Source organism: Cydia splendana, chromosome 24 (assembly GCF_910591565.1).
Source record: "Cydia splendana chromosome 24, ilCydSple1.2, whole genome shotgun sequence".
In the NCBI taxonomy this organism is placed as follows: domain Eukaryota; kingdom Metazoa; phylum Arthropoda; class Insecta; order Lepidoptera; family Tortricidae; genus Cydia; species Cydia splendana.
In genome coordinates this window covers 9,127,561-9,144,958 of record NC_085983.1, presented here as the reverse complement: position 1 = coordinate 9,144,958, position 17,398 = coordinate 9,127,561, and the positions used below count along the sequence as shown (strand labels likewise).

At 36.1% G+C, this 17,398-nt stretch overlaps 1 long non-coding RNA gene across 1 annotated transcript; it reads left to right on the top strand.

Moving 5' to 3' along the window:
* Positions 1-1,290: 1,290 nt before the first annotated feature.
* Positions 1,291-6,570, top strand: LOC134802257 (uncharacterized). The gene is made up of 2 exons (XR_010145822.1): positions 1,291-3,063; positions 5,819-6,570. It is a non-coding gene; the product is annotated as an uncharacterized LOC134802257 (long non-coding RNA).
* The last annotated feature ends 10,828 nt before the right edge of the window (positions 6,571-17,398 follow it).

Below are 17,398 nucleotides of genomic sequence, written 5' to 3'. Positions count from 1 at the left end.
ACTAATAAAGGTCCGTCATTCGGCCAATTATTTCTTATCAAACTAAGGACGCGATGCACGAAGAATATCGTACATTGACCTGCCTGTTCCTATCTCTATCGCACGCACTTAATTGAATTGCTGTCCCGCTCATGACGCCGGCGGTTAAAGCCACTGTGGGAGCGGTACAGCCCTATAAGTATGCGCGTGCGACAGACATAGAAAATGGCGGGTCAATGTACGAAATTCTTCGTGCATCGCGTCCTTACTTTATAGGTAAAGTACAGTCAGCAGCAAAAGTTGCTAAACGGGCGTGGTGTTCAAAATTACCTTGACACGCTCTTATTCTTTTAACAATAAAGTCGCGTCAAGATCATTTTGAACACGTCGCCCGCTTAGCAACTTCTGCTGCTGACTGTACATGATTTTGTTTACATTCTTTTAAATGCCCTAACGTAGAGACTACGAAAAAAGAATCGCTGCGCAAACTTAAATGTGCGTTCGGCGTCGACTTAGCTAGTTCACGTTTTGTACGAACTTGCATTGATTATATGTTTCGCCGACCGCACATTCAACTTTGTTTTAGTTGTAACGATGTTTTGTTCCCTAGTGTTAAGGATTTCGGTGTGATTTTTGGACGTTTTAAAAATGGTTGAAGTGATATGTGGAATTGAAGCATTTGTGGTTGGTTCGTGCTGTCTTGGTTTGTTAAAACTTTTATTAAAACTAGAATTGACTTGAAACAATATGGCGGTCATACGACCCAAGGGTCCAAGATATGTTTAAATTAAAAAATCGAATGTAAAAGTTGAAGACAAGCCTTTGTCTCCAAAAAAATGTTAGAGTTAGACCAAGACAAGTCTGCAACGATTTTGATAGCACAAGTGTCATTTATACGTTATAATTTCATAGAAGTTTGACGTTTAAGATAACACTTGCACTGCGTGTGCTATCAAAATCGTTGCAGACTTGTCTTGGTCTAACTCTAATTAGTCCGTCTAATTATCAAAAAATAATGACACGTATTTTTTATTTTTTCAATTAAATTAAAAAATAAACAAATCCATATGCGAGAGATTGCAAAAGCACCGATTACTTTTCGTTTCAGCAATGAAAAACAGATGAGTTCTATAGTCTGACAAAAAAGAGTAGAAATTAAAAAGTGGCAATACTGTAGTGTCGTCCCGTTTTCTTATATATATTGATTTGAAAGGGACGACACTACAGTATTGCCACTTTTCAATTTCTACTCTTTTTTGTCAGACTATATGTATTCCTTACAGTTGAAAAAAATATGGAATATTCCGCAGAGCATACTTTCAAGACAGCACGCATTAAACCCGTGGCAGGGTCAAATATCTGTGATTGAAGGCATAATGTGATCGTAGTTTAGCTCGATGACCACGGGCTTGCCATAGACAATAACTATTTCATCGGGACTGAGTTCTACACCGTGTTTTTTTTTTATTTCCGTTAATTTCAAGGGTGCATTCCTGAGCTTAAATCAAGTAACTTTCTCAAAGACACCGATGTTCTAATTAAGTCCATTTCGGAGATAATCCATAATTTATTTTTTTCCTATAAGGCCTCTACAAGCGTGTACACTTGCCTTAGGGCCGGCTTACATATTGATTAGTGTTTAGAATGAGTTCATACATTTGCTACTAAACTTAAGTACAATCTCGGTCGATTGATGTACGAAATGACATTGATATGTCACAGATTTCAATTGTTTGGTTGAGTTAAATGTAATGCCCGAGTTACAACAACGCTATATGCTACATTTAATTACTTTTTAAACAAAAAAAAAAACAAAAAAGTAAACAAAAAAAAAATTTTTTTTTGAAAATTAACTATGCCATTTAGTTCTTATAAACGTACTAAACTATACCCCGAAGTTAACGGAATTCAATAAAAACACGGTGTATAGTCTAAGAAAATTTAAAAAACATCAAAGACCAGTGGGGAAAGCCGGTTACGAAATATTCAGTAAGGTTCGTAAGGAAGCTAAAGTTAGACCAAGAAAAATGTGCAGCGATTTTGATAGCCTGCGCAGTGCAAGTGTTATTTATAGTTCGTTTTTGTTAGCATTAGAAATAAGGTAAACAATCTTGATGTGTCTTTTAATTGAAAAACATCAAATGCCGTCTTTGGCGTCGTTGTCACGATTTTGCGTTGACGTCAATTGCCGTCTGTGGCGTTCAAAAGGTTAAAAGTCATAATTTCATAGAAGTTTGACGATTAAAATAACACTGGCACTGCGTGGGCTATCATAATCGCTGCAGACTTTTCTTGGTCTAACTCTATAGAGTCTATAGACGATCCTATATTGACAGCAGTCTTTCCCTTAGTAAAAAAAATCCTTTGTTAACCCCTTGACTGTCAAAGACGTCAACTGACGCGCTCGGCTACAGGCCAATATCAACCATAGTGTATTCCGACAAGGTTCACGATGGCGTGCCGCGCGCGATAGACCCCTATAGGGCACGAATGGCGTTCAAAGGGTAGAGAGTATTACTTACATCATAGAGTAACATAAGTAAAGAAAGAGTGGTAACTCCATACATCAGTTTTCTTGTCAGGACGCGCGTTATTTCGTAGTCGACATCTAACGTCAAGTAGTGGAACTATCAGTACCCCTACCTTGAGACGAGATGTCACAAGTGTAGCTACTGACAAAAAATGTACTACTAAAACAATTTATTTACAACTAATATTATAAGCAAAATGGGGTTGAAAATAGACTTCCAGTTAATCCGGATATAATATTAGCTGAAAATTGTTGAGCATTAGAGTTTTCATTCGCCGAGACATCTATTGTCATCTAGCAGTACTGATATATTCCGCTACTTGACGCTAGACGTACGAAATAACGCGCGTTTTGGTAAGAAAACTGATGTATGGAGTTACCACTCTTTCTTTACTTATATTACTCTATGATTACATTGAAGTTATCTATCATTACCTGTGCGAGATAAATAATTAAAAACTGGGCCATTTTCGCTTAGCATATCATTGTATTAAAATGTTATTGTTCGATATGCTAAGCATTTCAACATTTTAGAAAGAAAAGTATTATACAGGGTGGAAAGGCACGACGATCCTTTCCGGAAATGGGAGATAGTTTAGCCTAAGCTCTATATTTTCTCCATAGAAACTATGTTAATATGGGCAACCGTTTCTAAATTATGACCTTTTAAACATCCACGCAAAAAACTACTTTGTTCTAACCCTAACAGGTGACAGGGTCAATGAACTTACTTGTAAACAATCAGTATTCGACAGGAAATTATGCTAATTTGTTGCCATCTAACCATTTTTAGGTCTGCTTACAGCACGGTAAGAATCATTGCAGGATTTTCGCTTTCTTAGTGGTTCCACTTGTTCAATACTTGAATGAAATAGTTATGTTATTCCTTAATATTAATAATACTAACCACAACATTGTTTACAACGACAGTTCAAATGGTGACATTGACAACCACTCAAAAGTACGCAATCGTCTTATAAATATCTCTGGTTTCCTTGACTGATAAAAAGGTTTTAGTTTCTTAACACGTTTCACAAAATTATTTTCGAATAATTGGAAACTATCTAAAATAATTAAAAATAACAAGTAGGTTGTGTTAGTTGCACCAAATGAACTTGCAAAAATTAAATACTAAGAATAAATCAAGAATAAATACTTCTTAAATACCTAACTAACAAACCATCTTGCGTGGTAGGAAATAGACAGACCGTCTGATGTTTGAAATTAAATGTGCCACAAATTGCAAATTACGCGATAAAACCTAGTTCCAAAATGCCCTTGGGAGCCCGCGATTACCTAAATTTGCTTATGTTATACGGGGAGTGTAATTATAATGCCGCCGAGACGTTACGACGCTACAGACAAAGATATCCTCCACCACACCCAACTAGCCGTATGTCAATTTTACGGGCCATTGATCGCGTGGCAAATAATGAGCCCATAGTACCACGAACGGGCCAAAACGACCAACGGGGAGGAGGTGTAGTTCACATTGCACCAAGACTTGAAGAGCGAGTGCTGCGGTATTTCGAGCAAAATCCAAGGGCTAGTTCGAGGCAGGCAGCCCGACATTTCCGCCTAACTCATACCGCAGTACTCAAAATCTTGAAACGTGCACGTCTTCACCCTTACAGCATTCAGCGAGTTCAAGCTCTGCTGCCCAGGGACTGCCCTGTACGAGCAGCATACTGCCGTTGGCTTTTAAATAAACTGGAGGAAGATCGCCTGTTCATCCGCCGCATTATTTGGAGCGATGAAAGTTTGTTTTCCCGTAACGGCATGTGGAATAGGCGAAATGAACATATGTATGCAGTAGAAAATCCGTTCGAATACCGACATTCGGGTCACCAATATCGGTGGTCCGTTAACGTCTGGGCTGCAATACACGGGGATACACTGATTGGACCTGTTTTTTTGCCTCCAACTTTGAACAGAGCTGGATACTTGGAACTGTTGAATACGGAGTTGCAGAATTACCTTGACGATTTACCAGTGGCCGAGCGTAGAGAAGTATGGTTCCAGCAAGATGGTGCACCGGCCCATTCTGTTAACGAAGTGCGGCTAGCCCTGAACGACGAATTCGGAGATAGATGGATCGGCCGGTTCGGACCGCATCGTTGGCCACCACGATCTCCGGATCTGACGCCTCTAGACTTTTTTCTTTGGGGGACTATCAAGGATATAGTGTACAAAACGGAGTGTGACAACGCCGAAGAAATGAGGCAAAGGTTAACCATTGCTTTCGCCAGCCTGCGCCGTAGAAACGTTCGAGAGCGAATATTAGCAAAGGTACACCGACATACTCGCGCACGGGCTGCAGCCTGCATTATTATGCACGGAGGCCACTTTGAACATAGAATGTGAATTTATTCAGTTGTAAATAAAGTAGTTATGATAATAACAACAACAACAACCTCTTTCATAATAAATATCTCTGGTTTCCTTGACTGATAAAAAGGTTTTAGTTTCTTAACACGTTTCACAAAATTATTTTCGAATAATTGGAAACTATTTAAAATAATAAAAAATTACATGTAGGTTGTGTTAGTTGCACCAAATGAACTTGCAAAAATGAAATACTAAGAATAAATCAAGAATAAATACTTCTTCAATACCAAACTAACAAACCTTCTTGCGTGGTAGGAAATAGACAAGACGTCTGATGTTTGAAATTAAATTTTCATTGAACTATACTTATTGAATGTCATATTCTTCAAATAAAAATGTTAGATGCTCGTGGCTATTTAAATTTGTGGGGCTGTGTAAAAGATATGGTGTACCAAACCAAACGGAATGTGAAACTGCGGACGAAATGAGACAAAGGCTAATTGGTGCTTTCTGCGGAGGATAAATGACGAAGAGCATACACTATATCGCATGTGCATCGACATACTCGGGTACGGGCTGCGGCGGCGTTGTAATACACGGAGGTACATTTGAACACCGTATGTGAAAAGAAGATAGTATTAAATATTGGAAAAAAGTAATTATCTAAGAAAGTAATAAAATTGTTTGTAATATTTTTGCATGCATTTGATTTATTTGACATTTATGCGTCATTCATACATCATTGCGATACTGTCAACGATCGGAAAAAAGTGTAAAGTCCCGAGCTTTCCCGACGGAGATCCTTAATCTAGCCGTCATGTGCACATGCTATAGGGTTATCACCACAGTTAAAAAGTAGTATTTTTGCAATTTTTATTTTTTACTCAATTAACGATTCTTACCATTACCAATAGTCTCTGTATCACTTAAACGACCTAATACTTCCGGGAAGGATCGTCGTGCCTTTCCACCCTGTATAAGAGTCAGACTCGCGCTTGGCCGCCTTTCAAAAAGGCTAAAAACAAAAAAACATTGTCTATGGCAAACCCGTTAATGAATAGAATTGGCCGTTTTTCAGTACAAAAATTCTATTTAAAAATTAGTGTTTTTAAAATTCGTCAAGAAAAATGTCTATCTCTTTCTAGTTAGTAAAATAAGGTGAGATTGGGGTGAGCACTGATTTATTTAGGCTGGCAACATTATTAAAATAAAATCCACTGCAGCGTATGGTCAACAAAAAATAACACCTTTTGGCCATCAATAATATAAAGTTAAGTTCGCGTAATGATTTATTCGCATTTGTTGCAACGTCTGTAGAAGCCTTTAGTCGATTGTCAAATCGGCGCAGAGGGCCTATCGGGAACATCGAAGTTCGCAAATTGCATCTTTCTTTCTCTGTCACTTTAATTGTAGTAAAAGAGAAAGATGCCCGCAAATTGCGAACTTCGGTTTTCGCGGTCTAATAGCCCAGATTTAGACGGAATACTTATAGTAGAAACGTATGGTCTTAAAATATATGGTCTCATCGCCAGCCCAAATAAATCGGTCCCATAGTTAGAACTTTTGGTACGACGGTGTTTTTTGGATGTTAAAAATGTTGCGATTAAAAGTGGTTTTTGTTGTCTATGCTAAGGTGTTGCTAGTAAGAAAAATAATTAGTTTCAATTAAGTTTCCCATACTTTATGTATGTTCTTTTTTAAATTATTGGTGCTAAGTAATTATTAATTTTATTGAGAAAATATTGTATGATTATTTCGCTCTGCTTGTCTATACAGTGGGACAAGACTAAAAGGACCATGAAATAAAAAAATAACTATAAGTACATTTTAAAAATGTTAAATAACAAATGTTGCTTCCTTGCGATACTGGAAAAGTTGAATTTCAAAATGTACGAAAATTTAAAGAACCATTCTTTCAGGGTCGCTTACGGACACAACACTTTTTTAAAGAATTTTGAAAAAATTACAAACAGTAATAGATGTCATATACTAAAAGTGACCCAGCCTTCCAGTGGCCCAGGCCGGATTCGAACCGGCGTCTTAAGTTTCCACGCCTTTGCCAGGGCACCCAGTCACTGCGGCACCCATCCCAACATCTCGAGGATATGCCATCTTTGAATGGCTAGGTGTTCGGTAGGTGTCTTTGACCGTACTCTAAGGGTGAGAAACATTCTTTTAGGATATCACCTAACGAATCCCTTTGTTTGACATAATTATTGAAAGTCATAATGTAATGATTGTCAGATTATCATTAGTCATAATTCTGAAATCGTTAACTTTTCAGGATTTTCGTAAGGTTATCCTATAGATAGGTTAGGTTAGGTTTGTTTTATGGCAATCCTGAAAAGTTACGCGTTTCTGAGAAATACCAGATTATGACTAACGAAAATGCGGACAAACAATACATTATGACATAAAACTTTATGGGAAACAATAGAGACCCATCACCTAATTATCAGAAACATTAGATGTTTGTATTTAAAGGAACTGAAACTTTTATAATATTTTTTGCAAAATGATCGAATTCTATACTGACATTTGAACTAAATATTTAATATTGTTAACAACATGTTCAAAATGGTCCCTTTAAGTCATGTCGCACTGTATATTTGATTTTAGCTAGTCAAAAGTTTTATTGAGAAAATGGAAAGGTAATATAGTTAAATGTAGATAATTAAGGATCTGCTCTGCATTAATTAATGAACATTTGGCGTCTGCTGAAAATTGGCACAAGTTTTATAAAAATGACTTTGCTTTCAATCGTAATGGTCGCTTTTATAACTTTCGTGAAAGTCCCCGACCACAGCACATTTAAATGAGTGTACGACCGAAGTTTCGGTTTCGGAATAAAAATTATGTTTCGGCCGAAGGTTCGGTTTCGGCCAAAAAATTTCCGAACTTTCGGCCGCGCCGAAACTTACTTACCTACAACATTTTACTTTCGGATCGCGTTAGGCTACTCTTCTATAATGATAAATGAATTCTAATTAGTCTTTTTTAATTAGATTAAGCGTGGTCCGACTCGCACTTGGCTAGTTTGTTAAACCGCTAAACTTGCACGAATTACAAGTGTTGCTTTGTTCATAATATGTCTAAAAAGGAAGGACATAGATTTTTTCAACGGTTTTAACACGTATATATAAGTTTCGGCATAAATGTGGTTTCGGTGTCGGTCGAAACTGAGTCTAAACCGAACCTTCGGTTTCGGCACGTGTTGCCTCCCTGTCACACTTACGTATGAATGAATACTAGTGCGACAGAGAGGCGACACGTCGAACGTGGTTGACGATAGACCCTCAGGGGCCCTAAATGTTCGTCAATATCACGGGCGTTACGAACGCCTAGTTTTAACAAAGTGTAGGTAGATTTTAATCATATATTTCTGATCGTTTGGCAGTAGTCAGGCACCTCTACCAGATACTAAATATCATTAAAATGACGAAACATTTCATCAATAAAATTGTCCTAACAAGGGGGACACAAACGCTCTGATTTTGTCTCATATATGAAATAGTATACAGTCGAAGCGACCATTTTATAGTTATATTGAAAACTAAGGTTATTCTAGAATTTTAAGGTATTATGTTGTTTTAATGAATAGGAGGAAAAGTTATGTTACATGAAAGACATGTTGTTTTTTAAAACTTGTATCAATATTTGTAATATTTTCATTGGCCTACTCTTCATCAGTAAGTGACAATGGAAGGCGGCCTGTACCATCGCCTACACTGTTCACTGTACATCGGTGGACATTATGCCTTCAGTATAGTATGAATTCTCTCAAATGATTTTTTCGGGCTCGTGTGCTAATCCGTTAAACAAAAGCCTTTGTTTCTTTTAAGAGAGGTCTACAGCACGTGCCGAAGCAACCAAGTCGTTTAAAAAGCAACTATCGTTATAGTATTAAGGTTCAAATTCATATAACAGCTCGTTCAGAGAACAATCTGTGTGGTCTTGTTTTTGAAGATAATATAACGTGTTATCTCCGAATGGGCTGTTTCATGAATTTGAACCATATAATTAAAATGGTAAGTTTGCTTTTTAAACGGACTTGTTCCCGTTACTTATGTCGGGGCTATTAGCAGTAAGTAGTGTAACCACTGCATAAAGGAAACAATACCTTTTGTTTAACAAATTAGGGTCCGAGCCCGAAAAAATCACCTGAGATAATTCATACTATAATAAGATCCACCGATGTACAGTTAGGAGTGTTGTTGTTGATTGATTTCACTACAACTGAATTCAAATAATTCCTAGTTATCTAAAGTATGTACAGGACATTGTACCAAAAGTACATAGAGCTGTACCTACTTTGTGTTAACCATTGACGTATCTCAGGACGGGCCTTACGGGCACTAAAAATGGTACTAGTTCAGCGGTGTCACTCACGAATTCGAGTCAATCGTGCAGTCTAACGCAACTAGCTGCGACCAATCGCGCGCGTGATGCGAACTCATCAACCAATCGCGTTGTAGCGGTGTCACACCGCTGTACTGGCCCCATTCTTATTGCCCGTAAGGCCAGTCCTGAGATATACGTGATTGGTGTTAACTGGATTGTCATTCCCATTTGTCCCCGCCGGGCACAAGATGTGTTCATAAGTATAAATAATTCCCATCTGGGGCCTCATGTATGGCGGTGGTCACGTGGAGCGGGGACAAATGGGTTGTCAAATGTTAACGTTTTAAAATCTAGTTACGCATATACAGCGCCATCTACTTCGGGTGTCGAAATTGACGCTACAATATTTTGCCCTACATTGTTTCAGTTTTTGTTGGTAGGTATATAGGTATATTATAGACAAAGAAAAGTCTGCAGCGATTTTGATAATCCACGCAGTGCAAGTGTTATTTTATACGTCATAATTTCATAGAAGTTTGACGTTTACAATAACACTTGCACTGCGTGGGCTATCAGAATCGCTGCAGACTTTTCTTGGTCTAACTCTAGTTATTACGGTCGGGTTCCAAACCAACTTTTTTTGGTTGACAATAATGTCTACAATCTTATCTTAGATTTTGAGTTATGTAATCTATGGTACAGGTTGCCTTTCGCTGGTTATTAATAGTCTATGGTATTATTTGCTTTTTAAAATGATCTCTGTCCGTGTCATCAGATCTTGGGGTGCAATCATGGTGTTGCCATATTACTGTAAAACGCTATTTTTAATTTGCTTAAGGAAAAGAATCTATTTTTATTTGTCATATGATTATATGCTACTATTAAGTATATTATATTAGTAAATGTTCCTTTGATGTTTGATTTTATTTTTACTTTTATTCATAAAAGTAATCCCCACACCCCACACAGTCTGTTCGGAAAGAGAAGAGTCGTGGAATGTATTGGGCCCCATACATTCCACGACTTTGCTCTTTCTGCACATACTACTTTTAAATTCAATTAACAAGCCATTTCTAGGCCTAATCCTAAAGCCAGGGATAGGTACACTAGGGGACATGTCCCATGTGTAAGCGAGAAGTCAAGCGATTTCGCTTGATATATCTATACGACTTGCCTACTAGTAACATTAAGTACTGCTAAAATTAAGGTGAAGGGGTGGGCAAAACCGGAAAAAAGAGGTGTCTTTGTCGAAATAGTTTGGTCGTATTATGGCATATGCTGGTCTGGAAAGTGATTATTCCTGTCGAAAATACACTAGTATTGGATAATGTAATCGTTATGTGTCTGTCTGTTATAATGAAGTCTAGAAAGTACATTTAAAAACTAGTTTTAATAAATACTTATATGCATTTTATTCCATCCGGACAGAGTTTTACGACAGCAATTTTTTTTAACTTACTTGTAAGACCTTTGTCTATTTTCTAAAAGTGCAGTTTTCTTCAAAATAGTTGTATTATAGGTTGTAGACCCAAAACCACCACGAAATCGTCGTACTTAATCGTCGGACTACGATTGCTCTGTATATTGCGCAGGCGCTTTTTAGACCAATAGTGGGACCGGATTTTTGCACTAAAAGTTTTGATAATTCTAAAGATGAAAAAGTGATACTTATCTGACATGGGACATATTTTTAAGCATATTTGTAAAATATGACGAAAAGTTAGAACGAGCGTTAGATATAAATTAGGTATTTATATATTTTTAGTAATGATTTTTTAATATTGAATTAAAGTGCAATGTTTAAGTTCCATCGTTTATAATATGTATGACGCTTTATAATGTAAAATTATTAGAATTTTTTTTAACGTGCTTCTTAGTCAAACTACAAATTAGCTTATTATTTTGTCGATATTGAATTAAAGTTTAATAAATCCACAACAACATATCTAAATTCTTAAGTTAATAGGCAAGCTAAAAATTTAGAAGAATAAGATATATGCTTTAGAATTAATATGCGTTTTTTGTCCTATAATATCTAATATTGAATTAGAGTCTGTAAAAATAAGTCTATTACTATAAAATAATCTACGCAGCCATATTATGGAAAATAAGAAATTTCGGTGTGTAGCTTGCATTGTAATAGTAAAATATATTTAAAAAGGCGCGAAATTCATACATACGCCGCGCTGGTCCGTCAGTGTCGCCGGCGCGCCGCCCGAGACCCTATCATAGCCTACCTATACCTCGCCCCTCGCCTCGCCCCACCTGCCGCTCACAGCACTGTCTGTCTTTTCTTATCATTCATTTGTTTGTTTACTGTGGACATATATAAATTAGATGCGGACATTACGTGAAATTAAAGGGGTCCCTTTGTTTCCCATAAAGTTTTAAGTCATAATGTATTGTTTGTCATATAAGAACCTTCGGGCTCTCGAATTAAGGTTTATTTTTGAATGGCCTTAGTAGCAGTGTGATAGCGTTGACTCGGCTCGGAGAGTTGGCGAATTGGCGATTCATTCGCCGAGTTAGCGGATCGGATACCAAGTTATCAGTTAGTTTAGTGGCCGAGTTGATTAGGAAGAACATTTGAATTTCGAAATTGTAATAAAAATGTACATGATATTCACAACTATTTTTTACCATAGTTTGTCAAAGGACTGTCTCATTTCAAACATAGAGAGAATCATCATACTATCATGTACTATCTTTGACTTACACTAGTACTAGCACCCAAAAGAAAAGGATGAATATAGTTTTTTGTTTTTATTTACTGACAAATTGGTTTGACCGACTATACCTATTTCTGGTTCCTATTGTCATGTCCTGTCCTATTCAACGTCAATATCATATTATGTATATTATAAACCAACTGCTCAATATTACACGTATACATATTGAATATACAATAAGGTAAGTGACCTCACCTTATTGTATATTCCGTGTCGGCCGTATAAGTCTATATACGGCCCACCTTAAATTAAAATGTTTTTTTTTTAATAAACAGGATATTAAGTATGAAAAACTCACTCAAATAGGTATCTTATTTATTGAAGTTTCTTCATTATACCAAAATAGTTATAAAAATATTACGATACTCTTGGAAAATATACCTTTTATAAAAGTCCTATTGTGGGCCTTATTGAACACTAGCAGGGTATTACTTAATCCCGCAAAAAATAATAATTTTGACAGTAGACAATAACAGATTTTATTGTTTTTAACTTAAGAGTTATACATATACAAATAACAATATTTGGTACTTCACAACAAGAGGATATTTATAATAAGTTAAAAATAATTCCTTTGGGCCTTATTAACTAAAGATATAAAAATTGTCTAGTTTACGCGAAAATAGTAGGTAACTAAAGTCACTAAACATAAAGCTTTATTATTATTATGTTTTAACATCTGGGGGCACGGCAGTGCCCCCGCCAAGACGAGCAAAGCGCAAGGGCACTATCTACCTTTTCTCGAAGCGCTTCGTCGTTTTTTGGAACCCTCATAACTTGGGGTTGGATTATACTAGATAAACAAAGTTCTCGGACTTATTAAGCATATCAATTGCATAGCTCTTATACTTTAGATTTTATTCATATCTAAAAACTTCGATTTCGTCACTGACTCACTCACTTGATGATTATCAATACCTTTAGGGTACTTCCTGAAGTCCTCTAAGAAGCTGAAATTTGATATGTAAGATAGTTTTAGTACACAAACAACAAATAAATTCAAAAACTTGAATTTTTTAATCCCTAAGGGGATGATGAGGGGGTTTAATCTTGTATGGGGAATCAATAATCGCTGAACCGATTTAGTTGAAATTTGGTATGTAGATAGGTATTGTTATGGGGAAGGATATAGAATAGATTTCAACCTTAAAGTTTACCCTTACGGGCTGAAGGCAGATTTCAACCCCAAAGTTTACCCTTACGGGGTGAAGGGTTTATATGGGGAATCAGTAAGAAGTACATTGTGTAACAGATGCCCCCAGATACTTATTTCAGGATTTTTAATAGTAAATCACCCCCAACCCTTTAAATTAGGGGATGGAAGATTGTCATAAGCAACTTACAAAAAGAAGTGAAATCCCACCAAAAACATTTTGATGTAAAATGTTGCCCAGACGAAACCATAAGGCTCGCACTGTCAAAAAGTTATCAGATCTCTTGCCAAGGTTCTAACTCTACAAGCCCTAACTTCACTAGCTCTACACCTTAGTCAAAGTATGTAGCTCGGCCGTTTCGTTTCTACAAGAACTATTGTATGTATAATAAAAAAACCGCCCAAGTGCAAGTCGGACTCGCGTTCCAAGGGTTCCGTACATTACACAATTTTTAACAATATGTTTTTTTAGTGAAAAGTGAGTAAAATGTCTTTTAAAAACCCGTAGGGATCGGATCAAAAACTAAGTACTTAAGTCCGACTCACGCCACAGATTATACAATAGTTCTTACGAACAGATACTTATCTCTCAAACAAAACGCAAGTACCTACCGTTTTGATACCTACACAAAAATACAATGGAGTGACCTTCAACGCGCCGCTCCCCGCACCGCGCGCACCGGCACAACGCTAGGGTTGCTGACGCTTAGAAATGATAAATAAATACCCACTTAAACAGAGGAGTGAAATAAAAGGAAAGCTAAATCTTAAATTATACCTAATATTCCAATTATGATTTAGTGTTTGCGAAATAGTCATTTTAAAAGGTCATATGTCCCTGCAGTAACCGCAGTGTTTACGCCGTTTTATAAACCGCGCAATAATCCCAGCAAGAATTAGTTTTAAAACTTCGTGTAATTTAAAACCAGATAGAGATTAATGTTACATAGTAAAGAAAAATAATAGAAACCCTATGAATAAAGGTAATGAGTAGGCACTTTCCGGTGTAAACTTACTGTCGTTAAAATAAACATTTACCAAAATAAATTAAAAATTTACTACCTATTTCAAATAGATAGATATCTAAATCTATACATTTGTCACACATATTAAACATTACATGTTTAATTAAAGAAATTCAATAGTAGGTGGGTACCTACTACCCGCGCGATTCGAACTTTAAGATATCGCGCCGTTAGACTTCACTAGATATGAAATAGTAAAGATATGTGACGTTCCACGGGAAAAGGTACCTTATGGCGGCTGGCGCTTACGCTTATTATTATCGCCACTCCAATATTCAGTCGGGGCAATGGTACCTTTTGCCGTGGAACGTCACATATCTTTACTATTTCTTATCTAGTGCATCTCTAATTCATTTCCCGAATCCCGCCGTCCGTGTAACTATCGTAAAAATTGACAGTGCGGTGCGCGGTGACGTGCGTACGTGAGCGCGTGTGGCAACCAACTGGCTTGCTTTTCTACCGTGAACGGGAGCAGATTCGTAGGTATTAATCCGAGCTCGCGCAGAGAGTTCCATAGGCCTGCTCACGCTTAGCTCCACATTTCTAATAGGTTTTCCTGACATCTATAGGTAAAGAGCTAATATGTGTATTTTTTTCATAATAAAAAGACCCAGTAGTTTCGGAGATAAGGGTAATGTTAATTTTTTGCCTGTTTTCTTAAATAACTTCTAAACTATTTATTTTAAAATTATGAAAAAAATATATTTGAGATTCTAATTCTAAAATGAGCCCCTTCATTTGATATATAACAAAGATATAGTTTTTTTTCTTCTATTTATCATTCATCTCAAAAGTGACCCCTTTATTTAAATTTATATTACATATTTACTTTACATGTATGTTTTTGGGTTATAGACAAGTTTCAACTTATTAGTCCAGTAGTTTCGGAGCAAATAGGCTGTGACAGACGGACAGCCAGACACACGAGTGATCCTATAAGGGTTCAGTTTTATTCCTTTTGAGGTACGGAACCCTAAAAATAATGATTATAATAAGTTTTTCACCTTATGCCCATGTGGCGGTAGCAAAACAGCCAAGCCACATATTTTGACTAAGGTGTAGAGTTAGTGAAGGGGCTTGTAGAGTTTGAAGCTTGGCTCGACAAGAGATCTGATAACTTTTTAACAGTGCGAGTCTTAGGCTTATGGTTTCGTCTTAGCAACATTTTACATGAAAATGTTTTTGGTGGGATAATTTTTTACAGTATAAATATTTATTCGTAACAGTTAGTATTATCTTTTAACATGATTTTTACTGTACATCTGGGCCCTATTTCACCAACGTGACAGGTGCGACATTTGTCGACATCACTGTTACTGACGTCACAGGCCTTTATAGGCTACGGTAACCGCTTACCATCAGACGAGCGGTGTGGTTGTTTGCCACCAACCAGTGTTGGGCGTAACTAATTACTCGTGTAATTTAATTACATGTAATTAATTACTCGTGTAATTTAATTACATGTAATTAAAATGTTTGTAATTTAATTACATAAAATTTGTGACGTTCCACGGGAAAAGGTACCTTATGAGGGTTTCTAGTTTCGGAGATATTAAATGTTTTGTAAAGAGGTGAAAAAATGCTCAATTTTTTTTTATTGTGTGATCTGAAACCTTAATGCGTAACGTTTGTTTACCTGTTTTTATTTTTGTTATAAGTTAGTTATAAGCCTAGTAATGTCGTCTCAGAGTTTAGTAGAAAAGGTACCTTATGGAAAAAAGATTGAAAATTCCCAAAAAAACTAGTCAATACGGGAAAAGAAGTTTGGTAGAGAACTGTATTAGCATTCTGCAAAACTAATTTGATAATTTCAGTTCTGGTTGGGGCGCCTCGCAAATATTATAACCGTACATAGACCGACATCACAAATCCAAGTAAACTGCTATTATACCAAAGTTACTCTCGTCAAGTCTTACTTAACTAGAATAATCTTCATTTGGTTTGGTCGCATGCAGTAAATCAGCCATTGGTTTGCTGAAAAATGCCAATACCCGACGCATTACCTTATGGAATATCTGAGGTCATTGAACCTCAATGCCGCTTATCTTCAATAGCAACCGAAATATATTATTGATAAGAAATAGACGATTTACCATCTTAACCCCAAAATATTATTAGTTTATCCTAACTGTTCCATCATCATCATGCCTCATCATGTAACTTGACCACAAGGTACCTTTTCATTACATACAAATTATTGGTCTTTTTTAAGATTATTATGACGAAGAACTAATTAAATTGGGGGCAGTTTAATGTAAATTAATATTTTCTATTCATAAAAGATAAACTATAATATGATTGATATTTTGTAGTGATGTATTATTAGATTTATTTCCATAAGGTACCTTTTCGTAAATGTATGGAGCAAATACTGTTATTGTTATGTAAGTTTAAAGTGGCATAAGGGGTTAAATATAGTATTTAGTTGGGGTTTTAGGATTTATTTCATTTGAATGACAGAATTTCTTTCATATGTGCTCAGAAAAATTGATTGTGTGTCACATTAAAAGTAAAAATATTCAATTTTGTGATTTTATATGAAAAAGTCAGAAAATACATTTTCACCTCTAAATCGGTATTGTTTTTTGCTTAAACTGTCTGTCAGTGTCGTTTTCTAATAGATAAAATTTAAATCTTGAGAGCTCATTGCAATCAATCGTGAAAATGAAATAAAACTTTATTTTCAAGAGATTGGTTAGTATACACATAAATCAGTCGATATCAAAAGTTTCTATTTGCATTACAGAACAAGTCGCAATATTTTTTTAATCTCAGATATATAAGGCATTATTATTTGTAGTCAACTATGTAACTTACTTCAGGAACATAGTTTTTTAGGCGGCTAAACTTAAAACTTCTCTATCGTAAAGTTGCTCATTTCACAACATTATTTTCAAAAAATCATATCTCTGTAACTACGCAACCTAGAAGGTTGATCTTTTGTGTTATCGATAGCTTATTTATTGTAGATTACTGGGGTATGCATAACTCCATACCCGCCATAAGGTACCTTTGACCGTGGGACGTCACATTTAATTTCATGTAATTAATTTTTCTGTGTAATTTGCAATTGTGATTACATTAATTAGTAATTAAATTACTCAATTACTTTTCAATACCTTTTTAATAATATGCAAATATGAACAAATTTACTTGTAGTAATTATAAAGAAAAACTTTTAAGAATTCCATTATACGCTGGATAACGTTATAACATATTTTTTATCCCTGGAATCATACCTTTACAGGGTACTATGTGACAAACCACGTTGAATATGGCGGTCGGCGCTTACGTCGCGTAGCACCGCATTAGT